Below are 18924 nucleotides of genomic sequence, written 5' to 3' on the forward strand. Positions count from 1 at the left end.
AGGATTGCCTTGATCACTCATACTTTGTCAACTAAGCATTTTTTTAATAGATTTAATGTTTTAAAGGCAGTTTTAGGTCCACAGCAATATCGAGGAGAAGGTACAGAAATTTCTCATATACTCCTGCCCCCACACAGCCCCTCAGTCCTTTTAAGTGCTTAGTAACTCTGGGCCAGTTCATGAAGGTTAAACCAAGTTAATACCCCTTCCCTGTCTACCTGTCAGATATTTTTACAGGATTAGATACCTGTAAAATGATATCCTATCAGAGTCACATTAGGAAGACTTCAGAAATGGCTCCATTCTCCTGCAACCAAAACGTACTTGTTCACTTCTCCCTCAGCAACTAGTCCTATTTCCTCCTTCTTGGGAATAAATCATGTCTCCCATTGGCAACACTATGTTTCCTTCCTAAATTCTGGAATTTCTCCACCTCTACTTTTCTGGGATCTGCCATACACAGTCTCTTTTAGTGCACAGAAAACCTACTGATTATTTTAAAACAGTCCATGTCTTTTTCTTAATGTTTATCGTTAGTTTTCTCACACAAAAGCATAGGTTACTTTGGGGTTCTTATTAATCTGTAGTTGTATTTCATCAGTCTCCTGCAAATGGATGATAAAAATGTCCACACTATTCAGTAAGTTGAACATTTTCATTGTGCCCCATTGTCCCAGCAATGAAAGCACATGTCCAGGATGAGTCATCCACTTCCTGCCAAGAACAATTGGCAAGCATACTGTGGCTTCCTTTAGTTTGTCACTTCTTTGTCTCAGCCATTTAATTTTTAAATCTTGAATCACGGTGTATGATTTCAATCAAATCTGTAATTATTATAAGCAAATACCTTCTTTAGTTTAAAAGACAGAGGTTACATGTGAAACATATATATAAGCAATTCAGGAACTTAGCATTGCCCAGTAACGATATGTGGCTCAGCCCTACTTGTTTTTCAAGAAGCATCAGCATGGTTTGTGGTATTTCCTCACTGCCTAACTTAAGATGGGGCATCTTAAACATTTTTTTGATGTTATATCCTTCCAAAATTTTACAACGTTAGCTAGTTTAGTTTTGATGGATGGAAAAGACAAAACAGCAAGTCTAAAGTCATGAGGTATCAATGAGAGAACAAAGAGTATAATCCATGTCAAGGGCAACTAGCAAGAGACCGAAAATCTAACAACAAGCAGATCTTGAAACCTCTCAGGATAGATCCTTAAACTGTCACCGCGGTGCTCCCTACTTAACCCAGTTTCACCTTCATTAGTTCCCATGCCCCTTTCCCTAAGTTTTCTCAGATATCAAGCAGAGCCTTCCATCTCACCCAGCCTCTCAAGAGCTTCACTCTCAGCATCTGCCAAAGTCTACCTTCCTCACTTCTACTCTCCATTCCCAAAGAGCAAGAAGGTGGATATGTACCAGAAAAGGGCTAGAGATCCTTTACCTCAGTCTTTTAATTTTTAATCATTGGAAAGAGAAGGAATGCATTACAGGAGAAAGAATAATGGATTTGGTCAGAAACCAAGACAAAGTCTGATTCTGCCACTAATCACTCTGTGACTTTGAACCACTCACCAAAATGAATTTTAATCTCATAGAACTTCAATATCCTCATCAGTAAAGCGGGATAGTACACTTGTTTACTGTGAGGTGCAAAATTCGTCAAATGCCTTTATAAACCATATAGTGCCATGTGAATGTAAATAGTACGATGTGGATTCCTCTAGCACCGATGGCGAAGTGGCACTGAAAGGGCTTCTCAGGCTTCAATAACGCCTACACAAAAAGCGATCATTATGTCCTCACTTTTCCCTAGAAGTCTTCATTAAGAGAAAGGTGAAAGAACCATGTATACCTGGGCTAAATAAAAGAAATGTATTGGAGAATTTCTTTCTACTCTCTAATGTATATTTTACTTTAAGATAAATAGTTTAAATGTCCTGTTAAATAAAACTGATGCTCTGGGAAGCTGTGATATGTTTACCGCACGGCTTTTTGTGCCCTCAGAACCGCACCCCGTGTATTCTGGGTTGTAGACCTCTCCTTTCACCATATGTGCTTCCATAGGAAGCTCTCAAAAGCTGTACTACAATCATCTGATTACTGGTCAGCCTCTTCTTGACAGGCTCTTTGCTTTACATCTTGTTTCTTCCTAGAGCCTAGCATAGTGCGTGGTGTATTTTAAGCATCCTATAAATATTTGCTAAACATAATAAATAAATTAACTTTCTCTTTTCTCTTTTTTTGAGATGGAGCCTCGCTCTGTCTCCCAGGCTGGAATGCAGTGGCATAATCTAGGCTTACTGCAACCTCCACCTCCTGGGGTCAAGCAATTCTCTGCCTCAGCCTCCTGAATAGCTGGGATTACAGGTGCCCACCACCATGCCTAGTTAATTTTTTTGTATTTTTAGTAGAAATGTGGTTTCACTATCTTGGCCAGGCTGGTCTTGAACTCCTGACATCGTGATCCACCTGCCTCGGCCTCCCAAAGTGCTGGGATTACATTTTTTGGGGGTAACTGATAAACAATGCCCTAATTATTATTGACTTCCACTGATAAAAACTGAAAAGGCAAAGTGAGAGATTGAAAAGTTAAATGGCTGGGCCAAAATTCTAAGCCCAATGCTGGCTTTGAACTCTTCCACCCAGTTCCCAGACACCTTTCCCTGATCCTAAAGAGCCTGCCTCTCAGCATAAATGTTCATTTCATCACAGGTATGCCTGTCTTCACGTATAAACACTATTGATGGCTTACTCTGTGCATTTAATTCCTATAGTCCGCAATTATAAATACAAGAGACTTTGCTCCAGTCTTTGTTCTACATTCCACAATGTCTGTGTCACACACAAATTTCCCTTTGAAACCAGTGAGCATTCTGTGCCAGAAGATATCCTGGGGATGGAGGAGGAAGGGAGGGAGAGGGGAGAGAGAGAGAGACAGAGAGAGAGAGAGAGAGAGAGTCAGAGTCACCATCTGTTGACAGTACTCTTGTGCAGAGCCAGTTTTGAAGGTTAATGGCATGTCACGCATCCTCCAGCGTCTGGTAACAAAAACAGGCTGCTCTCCCAGAATTCGTTAGGGAGTTGTGGCCCCATGGAAGATGTAACTCGTCAGCCAGCACTCCAGTAGGGTCCAGGAAGACAATTTCTGCCAAAAGCTGGATGAAATTTAATGGAGATCCAGGAAAAACAACTTTTACTAAAATTCAAATGTGGAAGTGATCATTTTTCCCCGAGGCCAGTAAAAAGGCTATAAATTATTGACCTTCCAAAATGATCCTGCATAATTTTTATAAGGAACGCTTGCATTTCATCAGCAATTCTTCAATATACATCTACTCCTTTCTCTATTTCTTTTCAGAAAAATAAAGATTGTAAGCTTGTAATGCAAACAGGTCCAAGGGTTCACCAAGGATCTGCCCATGGCTTTTTTAGACGGTTAAATTTTTGGCATTGCAACTGATCCATAGCAAATCTGGGTCTCAGCTTTATTGACAGCCTACTGTTTAATGACTCACTTTGCTGTCTCATCAAGAATGCACCCAGTGGAAAGGCTACACCTTCTCAAATGTAATTGCATGCTTTCTCCACATCTCTTCTGGGCTCTCTTTAATTTTCAAAGCCCCACTGAGCAACCTTTAAAAATCTGAGCCCTTTCCCACCTGGTGCTCCAGGGATGCTTTAAGAGGAGGCGATTCTGCCTGTTTTTCTGTTAACCTAAGAACAAACTGTCTGGTCCCAGCATGGAGTAGAGTGGCTTGAACAAGAACGTGTAAAAAGAAACAGAGCAAGGAAACTGAAATGCTTCCAAGTTCCTCAACATCATGTCTTTATAGCGTTGACATCATTAATACTGTTTGAAGTTAGCTCTGCCTAACTTCAAATATAAGTGTAAATTACAAACAAAAAACTAAATGAGTGTTCAATTACTTGCCAGCTTGGAGTATCCAATCCTCTCTTATTCAAGAGCAGAATTAAAAATAAAAGTTTGGTGGTATGAGGTGCTAAAATGATCACTCTTATAGAAGTCAGGAAATTTGGGCCATTTTCAGGTTCTTCTTGTGTGACTTTGTATAAATCACTAACTTCTGTGGGCCTCAAATTCTCCAGCTCTAAAGTTAAATTCAATTTAAAAGTATGTTTTTAGCCACTAAAAACAGGAGTGGATTTGTCTAGATTGGCACTGTCCAATAGAACCTTCGCCAATGAAGGAAATGTTCTATATCTGCACTATCCAACATGGTAGCCCTAGCGATATTGAGCACTATTGCGTATGTAAATGTAAGTACAATGACTGAAGAACTGGATTTTTACTTTTATTTAATTTTAATCAATTTAAATTTAAAACAAATATGTTTTAATGTGGTTAGTGGCTACTGTATTAGACAATGCAAGTTTAATTATTTCTAAGACTCCTTATTAAAGGTTATGTTTTGATGATTAATTTTTTTTTTTTTTTAAAGATGGAGTCTGGCTGTATCACCCAGGCTAGAATGCAGTGGCATGATCATTCACTGCAACCTCTGCTTCCTGGTTTCAAGTGATTCTCCTGCCTCAGCCTCCCAAGTAGCTGCAATTATAGGCATGCATCACCACACGGCTAATTTTTGTATTTTCAGTCGAGACGGGGTTTTACCATATTGGTCAGGCTGACCTCAAGTGATCCTCCCACCTCGGCCTCCCAAAGTGCTGGGATTACAGGCGTGAGTCATCGTGCCCAGCCTATGTTTTGATTATTTCTAACCGTAGCTAATGACCCAGAGTGAATCTTTCTTTTTATTCTGACTACTGTAATATTTACTTTATAAATTATTTGATATAAATAATCTTTAACAGAGTAATTAATCAGTCTGATTAAAAAATAGGAACTCTACATGAGAAAGATAAAACATGTGAAAGAATTTTATAAATTTGAAAATGCAATGTAATTATAAAACACTATTAACGAAATCTGTTACACCTAACTGCACACCTTTCTTCAAGTACCAGCTGATGCACATAGATTAAAAGCTGTTCTATCTCATAGCCCAGACCAATGGGAATACCTTGATGGAACCCTGCGGAAGGACAAAACACTTAACCTTCTGAGTACCTTTTTTCATTGATGTTTAAATAAATCGATTTTCGATTTCTTTTCCCTTCCACCACATTTGCCAAGGGTTTCTATCTAGATGTTACTATAACCTACACAATGAAATCATCTTATGAATTATGCAACGCCTTATAACTGTTGCATGCATTTCTGTTGCTTCTTAGCTTTGCTTTGCAGCAGCAGAGCACATCAAACGTTGACCACAGGAAGTCCAAAGGGATGACTGTTGTTTACCAGAGACTCCCATGTTGGCCTGAGCCTGCATTTGCCTTTCTCTACTTCTGTTTAATTCCTTTCAGCCTCTAAACCTCCTCTCACTAACCTTTAGACTCTTCCAGCCCTTTCCACGTGGCATCTTAATTCTTCCTTTTGAGTTCACAACACTATCGTTTTTTCCTCTGGTCTGTGTTTGGCTCCTCCTTCCTGGCACATCATTTACTTAGTTCTGTACCTTCATGACTATCCCTTGCAGTGTGGCCCTGGGATTGTCTCCCCGTGGGGAGCCTCAGCTGGTACAGCCTAGAGACTATGCCTCTAGCCCCTCCCCAGATTCCTGAGGCCTAGATTCCAGAGAGTAATGGGTTTTAACAGGGAAAAAAGACTTCTCCTACCAACTGTTGTGGAACAAAACATTTCCTGCTTTATCTTATTTTTTAAGTGATTCCAGGGTCTTCTATATAAGACACATGGCTCATCATTTGGGAAAAGTTATTTCTTTTTCAAAATAACTTTACTATATGCATAACCAGCACACAATAAATGATATCAACATAATCAAGAGAGTGAATATATTAATAACCTCAAAAGTTTCTGTGCCCCTTTTTAATCTCTCACTACCTCACTTACCTGCCTCCCCAATCCCTGCCGTGGGTCCAGGCAATCCCTGGTCTGCTTCCTGTCACTATAGATTATTTTGCATCATCTAGCATTTTATATAAATAAAATCATATGGGGCTGGGCACGGTGGCTTACACCTGTAGTCCCAACACTTTGGAAGGCCAAGGCAGGCGGATCACTTGTCAGGAGTTTGAGAGCAGCCTGGCCAACATGGTGAAACTCCGGCTGTACTAAAAAAAAAAAAAAAATAGCTTGGCATGGTGGCAGGCTCTTGTAATCCCAGCTACTCAGGAGGCTGAGGCAGGAGAATTGCTTGAACCGGGTAGGCTGAGGTAGCAGTGAGCCACTATCACACCACTACACTGCAACCTGGGTGACACAGCGAGACTCTGTCTTAAAAAAAAAAAAAAGAAAAAGAAAAAGAAAAGAAATCATATGGTATGTACTCTCTGTTGTCTAGCTGCTTTCACTTAGCATAATTATTTTGACATTCATCCCTACAGTGTATATCAATAGTTCATTCCTTTTTATTGCTAAGCAGTGTTCATTGTATGGATATACCATAAAAATGGATGACATACCATCCATTCATCTGTCAATAGGCATTTGGGTTGTTTCCAGTTTTAATACTTACAAGATAAAGTTTCTATGAATATCTACAAACAAGTCTGTTTTGTGGACATTTGACTTCCTTTCTCTTGGGAAAATACTTGGGAATGGAATAGCTAGACCATATATATATATATATAAATATATATATATATATATTTTTTGGCCAACATTTGGCATATTCAAGTCTTTTTAGCTATTTGAATAAGTAAACAATGCATATTTTCAGCTGCTTGAAGTTGTCCCACAGTGCACTGACACTTTAAAAAATTTTTTTTATTCCTTTGTCTCTATGTTTCATTTTAGTTTTTTGTTTTTGTTTTTGTTTTTGTTTTTTTTGAGACAGAGTTTTGCTCTTGTTGCCCAGGCTGGAGTGCAATGGCTCAGCTTACCGCAACCTCTGCCTCCCAGGTTCAAGTGATTGTCCTGCCTCAGCCTCCCTAGTAGCTAGGGTTATAGGACTATGTCACCAGGCCCAACTAATATTGTATTTTTAGTAGAGATGAGGTTTCACCATGTTGGCCAGGCTGGTCTTGAACTCCTGACCTCAGGTGATCCACCTGCCTTGGCCTCTCGAAGTGCTGGGATTATAGGCATGAGCTACCGCACCTGGCCAATCTTTTCTTTAAAAATGTCTAAGCTGCTGTTAACCTCATACAGTGTCTTTTTAATTTAAGACATTATAGCTTTCAGCCCTGTAAGTTCAATTTGGACCTTTTTTATTTTCCAGGTCTGAACTTAACATTTTTGCTATAGCTTTTGTGCTATAGAATAATACAGTTACAATAACTGTTGAAATGTTCTTGTTGGCGATTTCTAACATCTAAGCAAGTTCTGGTCTGGTGTCAATTGACAGGTTTTTCTCCTCATCATTGGTCATATTTTACCACTTTTTTGCATGCCTAGGAATTTTTAAATTAATTCCAGACATTTTGAATTTTCCCTTGATGGGTGCTGGATATATATGCATTTCTACAGATATTTTTGAGTTTTGTTCAAAGACACAGTTACCTTACTTGGAAACAGTCTGACACATTTGAATCATGCTTTTGAGATTCATTAGGCAATACCAGAGCAGCATTTAGTCTAGAGCTAATAATTCTCCACTGCTAGACAATATTTTTCTAAGTATTCTACCCAATGTCCCATGAATTATAAGTTTTCCCATCTGGGTGATGGAAATAGGCACTATTTCTATCTCTGTGTGAGTTATTGGTACTTTTTCTTCTAATTTTTCTGGGAGGCAAGAGAAGTTTTCTCACACACATGTGCCCAGCAACATTCTCCTTAAAAATCAAAGGAGCTTCTCTCACCAGGCATCCTCGTGGAAGTGACATCGTCTTTAAACCCTGCGTGGCAATCCCTGACTCACCACTGTGATGCCCAGCGAAGAAAGGGCGACCTGGAAGTCCAACTACTTCCTTAAGATCATCCAACTATTGGATGATTATCCAAAATGTTTCATCATTGGAGCAGACAATGTGGGCTCCAAGCAGATGCAGCAGATTCGCATGTCCCTTGGCGGGAAGGCCGTGGTGCTGATGGGCAAGAACACCATGATGCGCAAGGCCATCCGAGGGCACCTGGAAAACAACCCAGCTCTGGAGAAACTGCTGCCTCATATCCGGGGGAATGTGGGCTTCGCGTTCACCAAGGAGGACCTCACTGAGATCAGGGACATGTTGCTGGCCAATAAGGTGCCAGCTGCTGCCCGTGCTGGTGCCATTGCCCCATGTGAAGTCATTGTGCCAGCCCAGAACACTGGCCTCGGGCCCGAGAAGACCTCCTTTTTCCAGGCTTTAGGTATCACCACTAAAATCTCCAGGGGAACCATTGAAATCCTGAGTGATGTGCAGCTGATCAAGACTGGAGACAAAGTGGGAGCCAGCGAAGCCACGCTGCTGAACATGCTCAACATCTCCCCCTTCTCCTTTGGGCTGGCCATCCAGCAGGTGTTCGACAATGGCAGCACCTACAACCCTGAAGTGCATGACATCACAGAGGAAAGTCTGCATTCTCGCTTCCTGGAGGGTGTCCGCAACGTTGCCAGTGTCTGTCTGCAGATTGGCTACCCAGCTGTTGCATCAGTACCCCATTCTATCATCAGCGGGTACAAATGAGTCCTGGCCTTGTCTGTGGAGACAGATTACACCTTCCCACTTGCTGAAAAGGTCAAGGCCTTCTTGGCTGATCCATCTGCCTTTGTGGCTGCTGCCCCTGTGGTCGCTGCCACTGTGGCTTCTCCTGCTGCTGCTGCTGCTGCTGCAGTCCCAGCTAAGGTTGAAGCCAAGGAAGAGTTGGAGGAGTCGGATGAGGATATGGGATTTGGTCTCTGACTAATCACCAAAAAGCAACCAACTTAGCCAGCTTTATTTGCAAAACAAGGAAATAAAGGCTTACTTGTTTAAAAAAAAAAAAAAATCATAGGAGACAGCTGGGAGCGGTGCCTCACGCTTGTAATCCCAACACTTTGGGAGGCAGAGGTGGGTAGATCATGAGGTCAGGAGTTCAAGACCAGCCTGGCCAAGACGGTGAAACCCCGTCTCTACTGAAAATACAAAAATTAGCCAAGCATGGTGCACACGCCTATAATCCCAGTTACTCAGGAGGCTGAGGCAGATAATTGCTTGAACCCGGGAGGCGGAGGTTGCAGTGGTGCAGAGTTGGCACCACTGCACTCCAGCCTAGTGACAGAGTGAGACTCCATCTCAAAAAAAAAAAAAAAAAAAAAAAAGATAAAAATTGAAGGAGAGTCCAGGCACAGTGGCTCCCAGCACTTTGGGAGGCCAAGGCAGGCATATCACTTGGGGTCAGGAGTCCAAGACCAGCCTGGCCAACATGGTGAAACCCTGTCCCTACTAAAATACAAAAATTAGCTGGGCATGGTGGTGGACACATTTAATCCCACTTACTCAGGAGGCTGAGGCAGGAGAATCGCTTGAACCTGGGAGGGAGAGTTGCAGTGAGCTGAGATCATACCACTGCACTCCAGTGTGGGCAACAGAACGAGAGAGGCTCTGTCTCAAACAAACAAAAAAGTGAAAGGAGACCCTTAGCAGGTCTCTGGACTTCTCTCTTCTGTGGCTCTCTGTTCTCCAGAACCCTGCCCTGCAAACTCTAGCTGCTTTTGTCTTCCTAGACTTTCAGGTCCTCTCAACTCACTGGGTCCACTGGCCCCACCTGCGTCTCCTTTCCCTGGACAGCCACCTGGGAACTCATTCAAGCAATAACCTGAGGCAAATACAGAGCTCACCTTGTTTGCTCCCCATCCCCCAGGTATCACTTTTTCATCACCTGATGTCCAGTGTCTTAACAAACTTTGTTCTATATATTTTGCCTGGTTTTTTTTTCATTGATTCAATTGGAAAGATAAACTTGGTCTCAGTTACTTCATCTTGGTCAGAAGCAGAAGTCAATTATTTCTTTTTGGCATACCCCCAATCTAAAGAGGATAAAAAAATAAAAAATAACTGTATCCTTATAGGAAAGTTTCTAAGTTAGGTTAAATCCACCCAGGCTGCCAAAACAGTACAAAGCTTCAGTTGGAAAGTGGGGGAAATGGAGTGGTCCCTTCTCAGTGTTTAGGCCCATGAGTGCAGAACTTTCTGGAACATGGTCACAGGCAAAAGGAAACAAGAGACAAGCTGCTTCTTAGGAGATGGATCACAACACAAGATTTTGAGTCCACTGGAGAATAAAAGGAGGATATGGAAAATAATTCACACTTCACTGTCATTCAAAGTTCCTCTCTTCCCTTCTAACTTTGGTTCCTGCCTCTATTGATGCACTAAGCATTCTGAGTCTCTGCCATCTTTGTTAAGATTCCTTTGTTCTAGTCTCTAGAAAATCTCATCCCCCACCCTCCTCTTTCTCTTCCCCAAGCAAGAGCTCTGTCTCTCACATCATTTCACTTAGTTATAGTTAGAGGAAGGGACATTCATTCTAAGTCCAAGGATATTGGTGTTAAGGGAGAGGATGAAGCTGTCTGGAACCTTTGTCAATTCAGAGGGCTACATTGTAACTGGTGAGGACTTTCTGATTATTTTTTCCCTTTTTTCTATCAAGTGGAAAAGAATTATAATTTTAACCTAAAAACAGATGCCTCTGAATACCCAATTTAGATAAATATAAGATTGAAAAAAGATACTGCTTTTATTTCAGATTTTAAAAATGAGACTCCAAATAGTATCTGATCATTTTAGCACTGAGTTCAATGTTCACTCTACTCTGACAGCACATCTTTTTTCACAGTTGCATAAGAATTATGGCAGAGAGTTAAAAGAAATATAGTAAAACTCACAAGAAACACTAGACATTTTTGAATAAATAGGAAAATGCCATAGACCAGGTCACATTCTCAAAGCATAGCGACATGCATTAAAAGGCCATTATAAAATGACACAAAAAACATTAGTTCTGACCCCAGTATCAGAACTATACACATGTGTCACCTTTTGATCACAAAGCATCTAGTAACAAAAATACAAGGATTGTCTCTTCTTAGAGTGACCACAAATTTATTTCTAAATGAATCTATAGAGCATAAAAATAGATAGCTAAATATTAAGTCCAGGCCACGCACGGTGGCGCACACCTGTAATCCCACCACTTTGGGAGGCTGAGGCAGGTGGATCACCTGAGGTTAGGAATTCAAGACCAGCCTGACCAACATGGTGACACCCCATCTCTACAAAAATTAGACGGGCATGATGGTGGGTACCTGTAATCCCAGCTACTCAGGAGGCTCAGGTGGGAGAATCACTTGAACCCAAGAGGAAGAAGTTGCAGTGAGCTGAGATCGCACCATTACACTCCAGTCTGGGCGACAGAGCAAGACTCTGTCTCAAAGAATAAAAAAAATAAAGATTAAGTCCAAAGAAATACTTGATATCATGTAAAGTTTTTAAAACTTCACTTAAAACTGGTTTCATTCAAACTGATTTATATGTATATAGACAGAACCAATGTTGTAAAATATATACAAAAATAGATAGGTAGGTAGGTAGGTAGATAGATAGATAGATAGATAGATAGATAGATAGATAGATAGATAGATAGATAGATGATAGATAAATAGAAGTCATCCACAGAATGTTATTTTCACATCGTTTTTTCTTTGCATTCTGCAGTGTACTGGGATAGCAGGAAACAGGGCACAATCAGACTTTCAACAACAGTGACAAGACAGGATAATGTAGTAGTTTAGAGCAATGTTTCTCAAAGTGTAGTCTGAGGAACACCCACATCATAAGCATATAGGGCACATGTTAAAAGTGGAAATACCTAGGGCCCTCTATGACAAATTAAATTCAAATTTCTGAGAGCATGGCCTGGGATTCTACATCTTAACATACTTTTCCACGGCTTCTACTTCATATGAAAACTTGGAAACCCCAGGTCACAAGCATAGACTCTGGAGCCATACTCCCTGGGTCCAAAACTCGACTAGATAGCTATTTTACTATGAGTTTGTCTCTCTGCATCAGTTTCTTCATCTGCAAACTGGAAATGATGATATTAATAGCATCTACCTACCTTCTAGGAGTGTAAAAACATTAAACGAGTTAATGCATAAAGCCCTTAGAAATGTGTTGGGCACAATTTAAGCGCTATGTATGTCAATGCAACCAGGGTAGTTAAGTCAACCAAGTTCCAAATTACTACCTCCTATATAAAGTACAAGAACTTAAAAGGAACAAAATAACAAGAAGTTATAAGGAGTAAGAACACAAGTTAGATCCACAGAATTCCCCTTAGCTAAGAGTTGGAAGGTTTTTGTTTGTTTTAGTTTTTGCTGGCAAAAAAAGACACCCTTTTGTGAAGCTGCACTTGCCCCCTAGAGAATATGGCAGCACCAAGTAATTCTCCTTCATTTATGGTCAAGCAACATTGCTCTCCTTTCTGCAAAGTTCTAGCTAGTTGTCTAGGAGTTGTCCTCTTCGACTAAAAGCCATATGCCTCAGAACAAAAAATTATTCATTAGGCTCTTGTTAAGACACCCTGGCTAGCACAGAGGCGCCCTGGCTGGCTACCTGCCCTCTGGACCTTATGTGACTCAGGTATTCTGACCTCATTCACACTGGCAGGAATTCACTTTGGCTCAGTTCTACAGTTTCTAGCAAAGACTAATTCTTGAGACAAATTAGTGGAGAAGATTCTGAATAAATAGCATTTAGAAACTGTTCTTATTCATAAGCCCTTGATTAAGAATGGATGGAGAGATAAATATAATAACCCTTTGAACAACGTCTTATTAGTAATTCCACAGCTTTGCTTCCACCAGGGACCAGGATGTGATACATGGAGTAATGGGAAGCCTGGCAAGGTGTGTTCCCAGCATCTTCTGAACCATTCATTCAAATTATGAGCTTCCTCCAGCCTTCATTTGCTTTTCCTTCCAGCCTCGCCTCCCTGGTCCATGGCTGTTCCCTCTTACGAGCTCCTTTGTCCTTCTCTTGTTTCCTAACCTAAATTCCATCCTGCATCAATATAAATATCCATTATGATAAAGCCCAATTTCCTTACCTTTACGCCAAAGCTTCATGCTCTCCACTCTCCTCTCCATATACAGTAAGTCCTCACTTAATATCATTGATAGGTTCCTGGAAATTGCAACTTTAAGCAAAACGATGTAGAGTGAAAATTATTTTACCATAGGCTAATTGATATGAACAATAGCTAAGTTTTGGTGACATATTTCCACCACACAAAAACAAATTTCTAAATAAAGACCCCAAACATGTCTAATATTACACATTGAAATAAATGTGAGCTATATGGACATTTAAGAGAGATTAATAAAAACAAGTAAGATAATTATTTACCCATTATTCCAGTTCAAGGTGCAGATGGTCTGAGCCTATCCCTGCAGTTCAGGGAGCAAGGTGGGAACCAACTCTGGACAGGACGTCATTCCATTACAAAGCATACACACACACAGAGAGACACACATACACACTCAGACTGGGACAATTTAGACACACTAGTTAATCATATGTGCACATCTCTAGAATGTGGGAGGAAACAGGCATACCCAGAGAAAACCCATGCAGATCTGAAGAGAATGTGCAAACTCCACCCAGACGGTGACCCCAGCAGAGAACTGATCATTTTTCCTAATCAATGTTATAATAAAGCCACGTTGAAAGAAGCAATATTATTTGAGGACCCACTGTATTCCAAATACATTAAACACCTTGCAGGTTTCCAAATGTGCCTCTGTCTCCCCGCCTACACGTCTTCGCATATATTATCCCTTCTCCCTAGCGCAGTCTTCTCTCATACCCAACTCCATTCATTCACTTGGCTAATGCCTATTCACTCTTCAGAACTTAGCTAAGGCATCACCTCCTCCAGCGTCTTATCTAATCCAGCTCCTCTCAACGTATACATTAATCAGCTTCTTTTCACAAGTCCCATGTATTCCTCTGCCTCCCCTTTCTGAACTATTAATCCTTAAAGAACCAGCTTTCCACTAGAGCGGGTATTACGATAGTCTAGGATCTGCTATGGATGACCCAGCTCAAGACAACCAAAGCTGCTTGTTCTCCTATGCCTCGTTCATCTTTGTACTCCTATCTTCTAGCAGAGTGATCGCACTGATACACCGCTCCATGTTTCTCGGTGAGATGAATGTGATAGGTTGTGACCATATGGCTAAGGGTTCCAAGTTCATGTGACTTGGTGGAAAGAACGCATGCTTTGGAGTCAGACGGACCCGCACTTAAATCACAGGTCTGCCGCTTACTGTCTATGATATGGATGACAACTTACATAAGCTAATTTGAATCTAGGTTGTATATCTGCAAGTGAAGACAATAATCTTTACCCTACAGAGACATTGTGAGAAGTTAGTATAATACATACCAAACCCTTACCCAGTGCTGATAAAATGTAGCTTTTATTATTATTGTATTAATCATGAGAATCAGGATTTATTCCCATACAAATCAGATCAAAATCAATAGCAATTTGTAATCAATGTATTGCAAATATCTGAAAGACACTCTGAGATCCTTCTCAAATATCTAAGAATCGTTGCACACACCTAAAAGATACTTTTAGGATACTAGGTCCCTACAATAGTGCTGCAAATAATATATATATGAAGTTCTTTTCAATGACAGGATCAATTCCTAGACAGTTGGTCCAGCTTCCTTCCAGTCAGTGTCTTGTTGGAAGAAATTCCCAGATGTGCTGAAAGTAGTGTGATAGATGTAAAATGGTATTTTTAATTAAACCCTTATTGAACATAGTGTGAAATGTTTTTACTTAATCCTTTGAAACCAATAGATAAAGCACTCACTGTTACCCCCATGTGATAACTGAGGGTTAGAGAGGTTAAGCAGCTTTCCAAAGTTGCACACTGACCGAATGGGACATAGCCTTCAAGATTTGAGAAGACATTTTTCATGGTAGAATTACTTTGTTAGTTCTCTTATATGGTGAGATAACTAATGTTGATAACCTGTGAATAACTTAACATCTCTCAGAAGTTTCTCAGCTACAAGTTCCTCTGCACCCACCCTGGTTAATTTTGTGATTTGAATAGTCAGAAGAGATGAGTCAGAGAGGACTTTTACCTCAAACTTTCCACCGGAGTGGGTGTTACTATGGTCTAGGACCTGCTGTGTATGACCGCTGAAGACAACCAAAGCTGCTGCTTTTCAGGACTGCGGTTGTAGACTAAGAATAAACTATATGCCTGGCCTTGCAATTAAGACGGCAGGCATCAAAGATGGGTGCCGATCTTCTTGACTCCATGGTGGCAGCAACAGACCATTTGTCAATTTGAACTTATTTCCATTTTGTAGCTAACCTTGTTCTTTTGGCAAAAGCAATTGGTGCTCGCATGTCAACAGACATTAATCTGACTTCATGATTTTCTAGTAGGAAAGCATGGCTTATTCTTAATCCACTAGCTCTATAATTCATTCATTTTTACTAGTTTATTTTAAATGTATTTATTTATTTATTCCTTTATTAAGCACTTGCTATGTAGTGACATATTGAGAGACACCACAATAAAGTTGTAGGAATATGAAAGTTGGGTAAACATGGTTTTGCATCACACTTTTGTCATTTATTAGTTAATAACCCATGTTATTATATGTGAGTAATAAGGGCATCAGGTTGACTGGGCTTTAAAATCTCAGCTTTACAACTTATGAAATCTGTGACCTATAAGAAGTTTTCTTTTTTCTTTTCTTTGCTCTGTTATCCAGGCTGGAGTGCAGTAGGATGACTCAACTCACTGCAACCTCTGCCTCCCAGGCTCAAGCAATCCTCCCACCTCAGCCTCCTGAGTAGCAGGGACCATAGTCATGTACTACCATGTCCAGCTAATTTTTGTATTTTGTGTTGAGACAGGGTTTCACCATGTTGCCCAGCCTGGTCCTGAGCTCCTGGGCTCCCAAAGTGACAAATATCTTTGAGTTTAGCTTCTCTCCATGGTAAAATGGAAAGGATAATACTTACCTTATAGAATTCTTATGGAGAATTAAAACAAGATGTGAATATAAGGCACCTAGCATAGAACCTAACAGACAGTAAGTGCTCAAGATTTATTTCTTTTCCCTCCGACACTAGGTCCCAGACACTGCAGAAATAAATACATCTGAGATTTACAACTGCCATAAAAGAGATAATAAAGGGAAAGGAACTTAACATATTAAGCCCCTACCTTCTTTCAATCCATGTCTTAGGCATTTGCATGTGACGGTAGCCTTGAATTTAAAGTGCACTCATCTTAATTTAGTCACTCATTCATTCATTTGTTCACTTATCAATAAATATTTATTCAGCGCCTTCTATATGCCAGTCATTTGCCTAGGCAGTGGTGACACAGCAATGAATAAGTGGACCACGTCCTACCTTGAGCTTACATTCTAGAGATCTATAACCTTCCTGCCATACCTTGCTGCACAGATAAAAAACTCTGAAAATTAAAAACAGAAAAAAATATTCTTTCCAACTTGGAAATTAGAGAATGCTTCATGGAGAAGAGGAAGTTTGGCCTGAACTTCAAAGAACTTTAGGGCTCAGAGTAGGCTGGGAGAGTGGGTGGATGGAGCTCTTGCATCATAGCCCAGAGGCCAGGAAGAGCAGGACCTGCGAGGAAGCAGTGAGTTTGATTTGGTTGTTGGGTGGGGTGGGTAAAAGTGAGTAATATGAAATCTTTTGGAAATGTCTATGGAAATCAGATGGTGGTGCACATTGAAAAGCAGGCTGAGGAGTGTGGACTTATGTAGACCACAGAGAGCCATTTAAGTTTATTGAACAAGGTGGTAATAGGATCAAGGATAAGCTTCAGAAATATTAATTGGGCAAAAATGCATAAAATGGATTAAAAGAGGGAAGGACTAGAGACAGAGGAAGACTCAGGAGGTTGTTAATTAAACATTGCTGGTATGTTTGGGGTTTTTCTATGGCCAGCGACAGACAGATCACCAGCAAATTCAGGTAAAGATTTTCTTTCATCAGAATTTGGAAAGGTAAAAGTGTGTTAAAACAAAAACAGGAAAAAAAAATCTGCCTCATCTAAGAATGCATTACCTAATATTACACAAATGACAAATTCTTTTGATACATGAGAGATGTTTAGTGTCTTCAGTAGAACAACTAAATTAAACATAGGAGTGGAGAAAACCTGAGACAACAGGCCTTATGGTATAATATTCAAATTAAGTTGATTCTTAGGCCAGAGCTGTAAAATATTTGCAAACAAATTCTGATTCCTTGATTTTTTTTTTCTTTTTTTCTTTCTTTTTTTTTTTTTCAGACGGAGTCTCGCTCTTGTTGCCCAGGCTGGAGTGCAATGGCTCAATCTTGGCTCATCACAACCTCCACCTCCTAGGTTCAAGCCATTCTCCTGCTTCAGCCTCCCAAGCAGCTGGGATTACAGGTATGCACCACCACGCCTGGCTAATTTTGTATTTTTAGTAGAGATGGGGTTTCCCCTTGTTTGTCAGGCTGGTCTCGAACTCCTGACCTCAGGTGATCCGCCCGCCTCCGCCTCCCAAAGTGCTGGGATTACAGGCATGAGCCACCGTGCACAGCCCGATGGTTTTTTGTAAAAAAAAATTTCTATTGTAAAATAAGAATAAAGTTAAACATTTATATAAGAACTCTTGCAAGGTGGTAAATGCCCTCAGCATACTTTTGGTATAGCTTATGCTCTTCCTGGTTGGTATAGGTTGAGAATCTCTAGTTTAGAAATAAAAAATCTAAATGATTCCAAACTTTGAAACTTTTTGAACACTGATATCACCCTGCAAGTGGGAAATCCCACACCTGACCTCATGGGATGGGTTGCAGACAAAATGCAGTCAAAACTTTTTCATAAGCACAAAATTACTAAAAACATTAAATTACCTTCAGGTTATGTGTATAAGGTGAATGTGAAACATAAATGAATTTTGTGTTTAGATTTGGGTCCCATCCCCAAGATATCTCATTGTATACATTCAAATATTCCAAAATCCACCCCCTTCCCCATCCACCAAAAAAAAAATCATGAAATCCTAAACACTTCTGGTCCCAAGTATTTCAGATAAGGGACACCCAATGTGTAGTGCTATTGTTCTGGGTCAAATTCTCAGTTGATGGAAAACAACACATTCCCAGACCAGCCACGTGGGACAGCATTCTGCCTTCCAAACATTACCTGCCTTTGCTACTTTCTCTTGGTTTCTGAAGAATCAAACTCAAACTACCCCAAATTGAGGTAATTCTCTTCTCTCTCCCATCCCCTTCCAACCCAGCTTGCTCTTCCCCTTGCCTTTTCACTTAAACAACAAACACTGATTAAGCACCTACTCTCTACCCACTTCTGTATGGATCATTGGGATCTCTGCTAAGTGCACCATTGACCAACAGAATCTTGTAGTCATCCTCAATTCTCCTCCCTCCATCTCTTACATCCACTGAGCAACCAAGACCTGCTGAGTCCATCTCTCAGAAGTCTTTCATATTCATCTGTCCCTCTTCAACCTCATTGATCCTGACCTAGGATGGGCCCTCATTAGTGCAATCCTGAATGATTACAAAGCCTCGTAACTCCTCTTTACCACTCACTCCCATCCCCATCCAGTCTCTCTACAATCCAAGCTCTCTCTTGCATGGATGGATGCCAATATGCAATCTTTGAAAACCTTGAGTAGCAAGGTTTTCAAACATCATCTCATCCCTTCTTAGGATGAGTGATCCATTTGTAAACTGCTGATTTACACCTTGCTACTCAAGGTGTGGTCAGCAACCACAGCACCAGCATGGTCCTGCAGCTGGTTAAAAATGCAAACTCTTACAACAGAATCTGCATTTTTAACAGAACCCAGATGATCCATATGCACATTTAAATTTGAGATGCACTGACTAAAAGCACAAAT

At 40.5% G+C, this 18924-nt stretch overlaps 1 long non-coding RNA gene and 1 pseudogene across 1 annotated transcript in view; one reads left to right on the plus strand and one right to left on the minus strand.

Moving 5' to 3' along the window:
• LOC102135541 (uncharacterized) overlaps positions 1-18924 on the minus strand; it is a 229265-nt gene that overhangs the window by 174569 nt on the left and 35772 nt on the right. The gene's annotated exons all lie outside the window — the stretch shown is intronic.
• On the plus strand, positions 7841-8959 carry LOC102137590 (large ribosomal subunit protein uL10 pseudogene; annotated as a pseudogene).

Source organism: Macaca fascicularis, chromosome 11, assembly GCF_037993035.2.
Source record: "Macaca fascicularis isolate 582-1 chromosome 11, T2T-MFA8v1.1".
NCBI classification, from domain to species: Eukaryota; Metazoa; Chordata; class Mammalia; order Primates; family Cercopithecidae; genus Macaca; species Macaca fascicularis.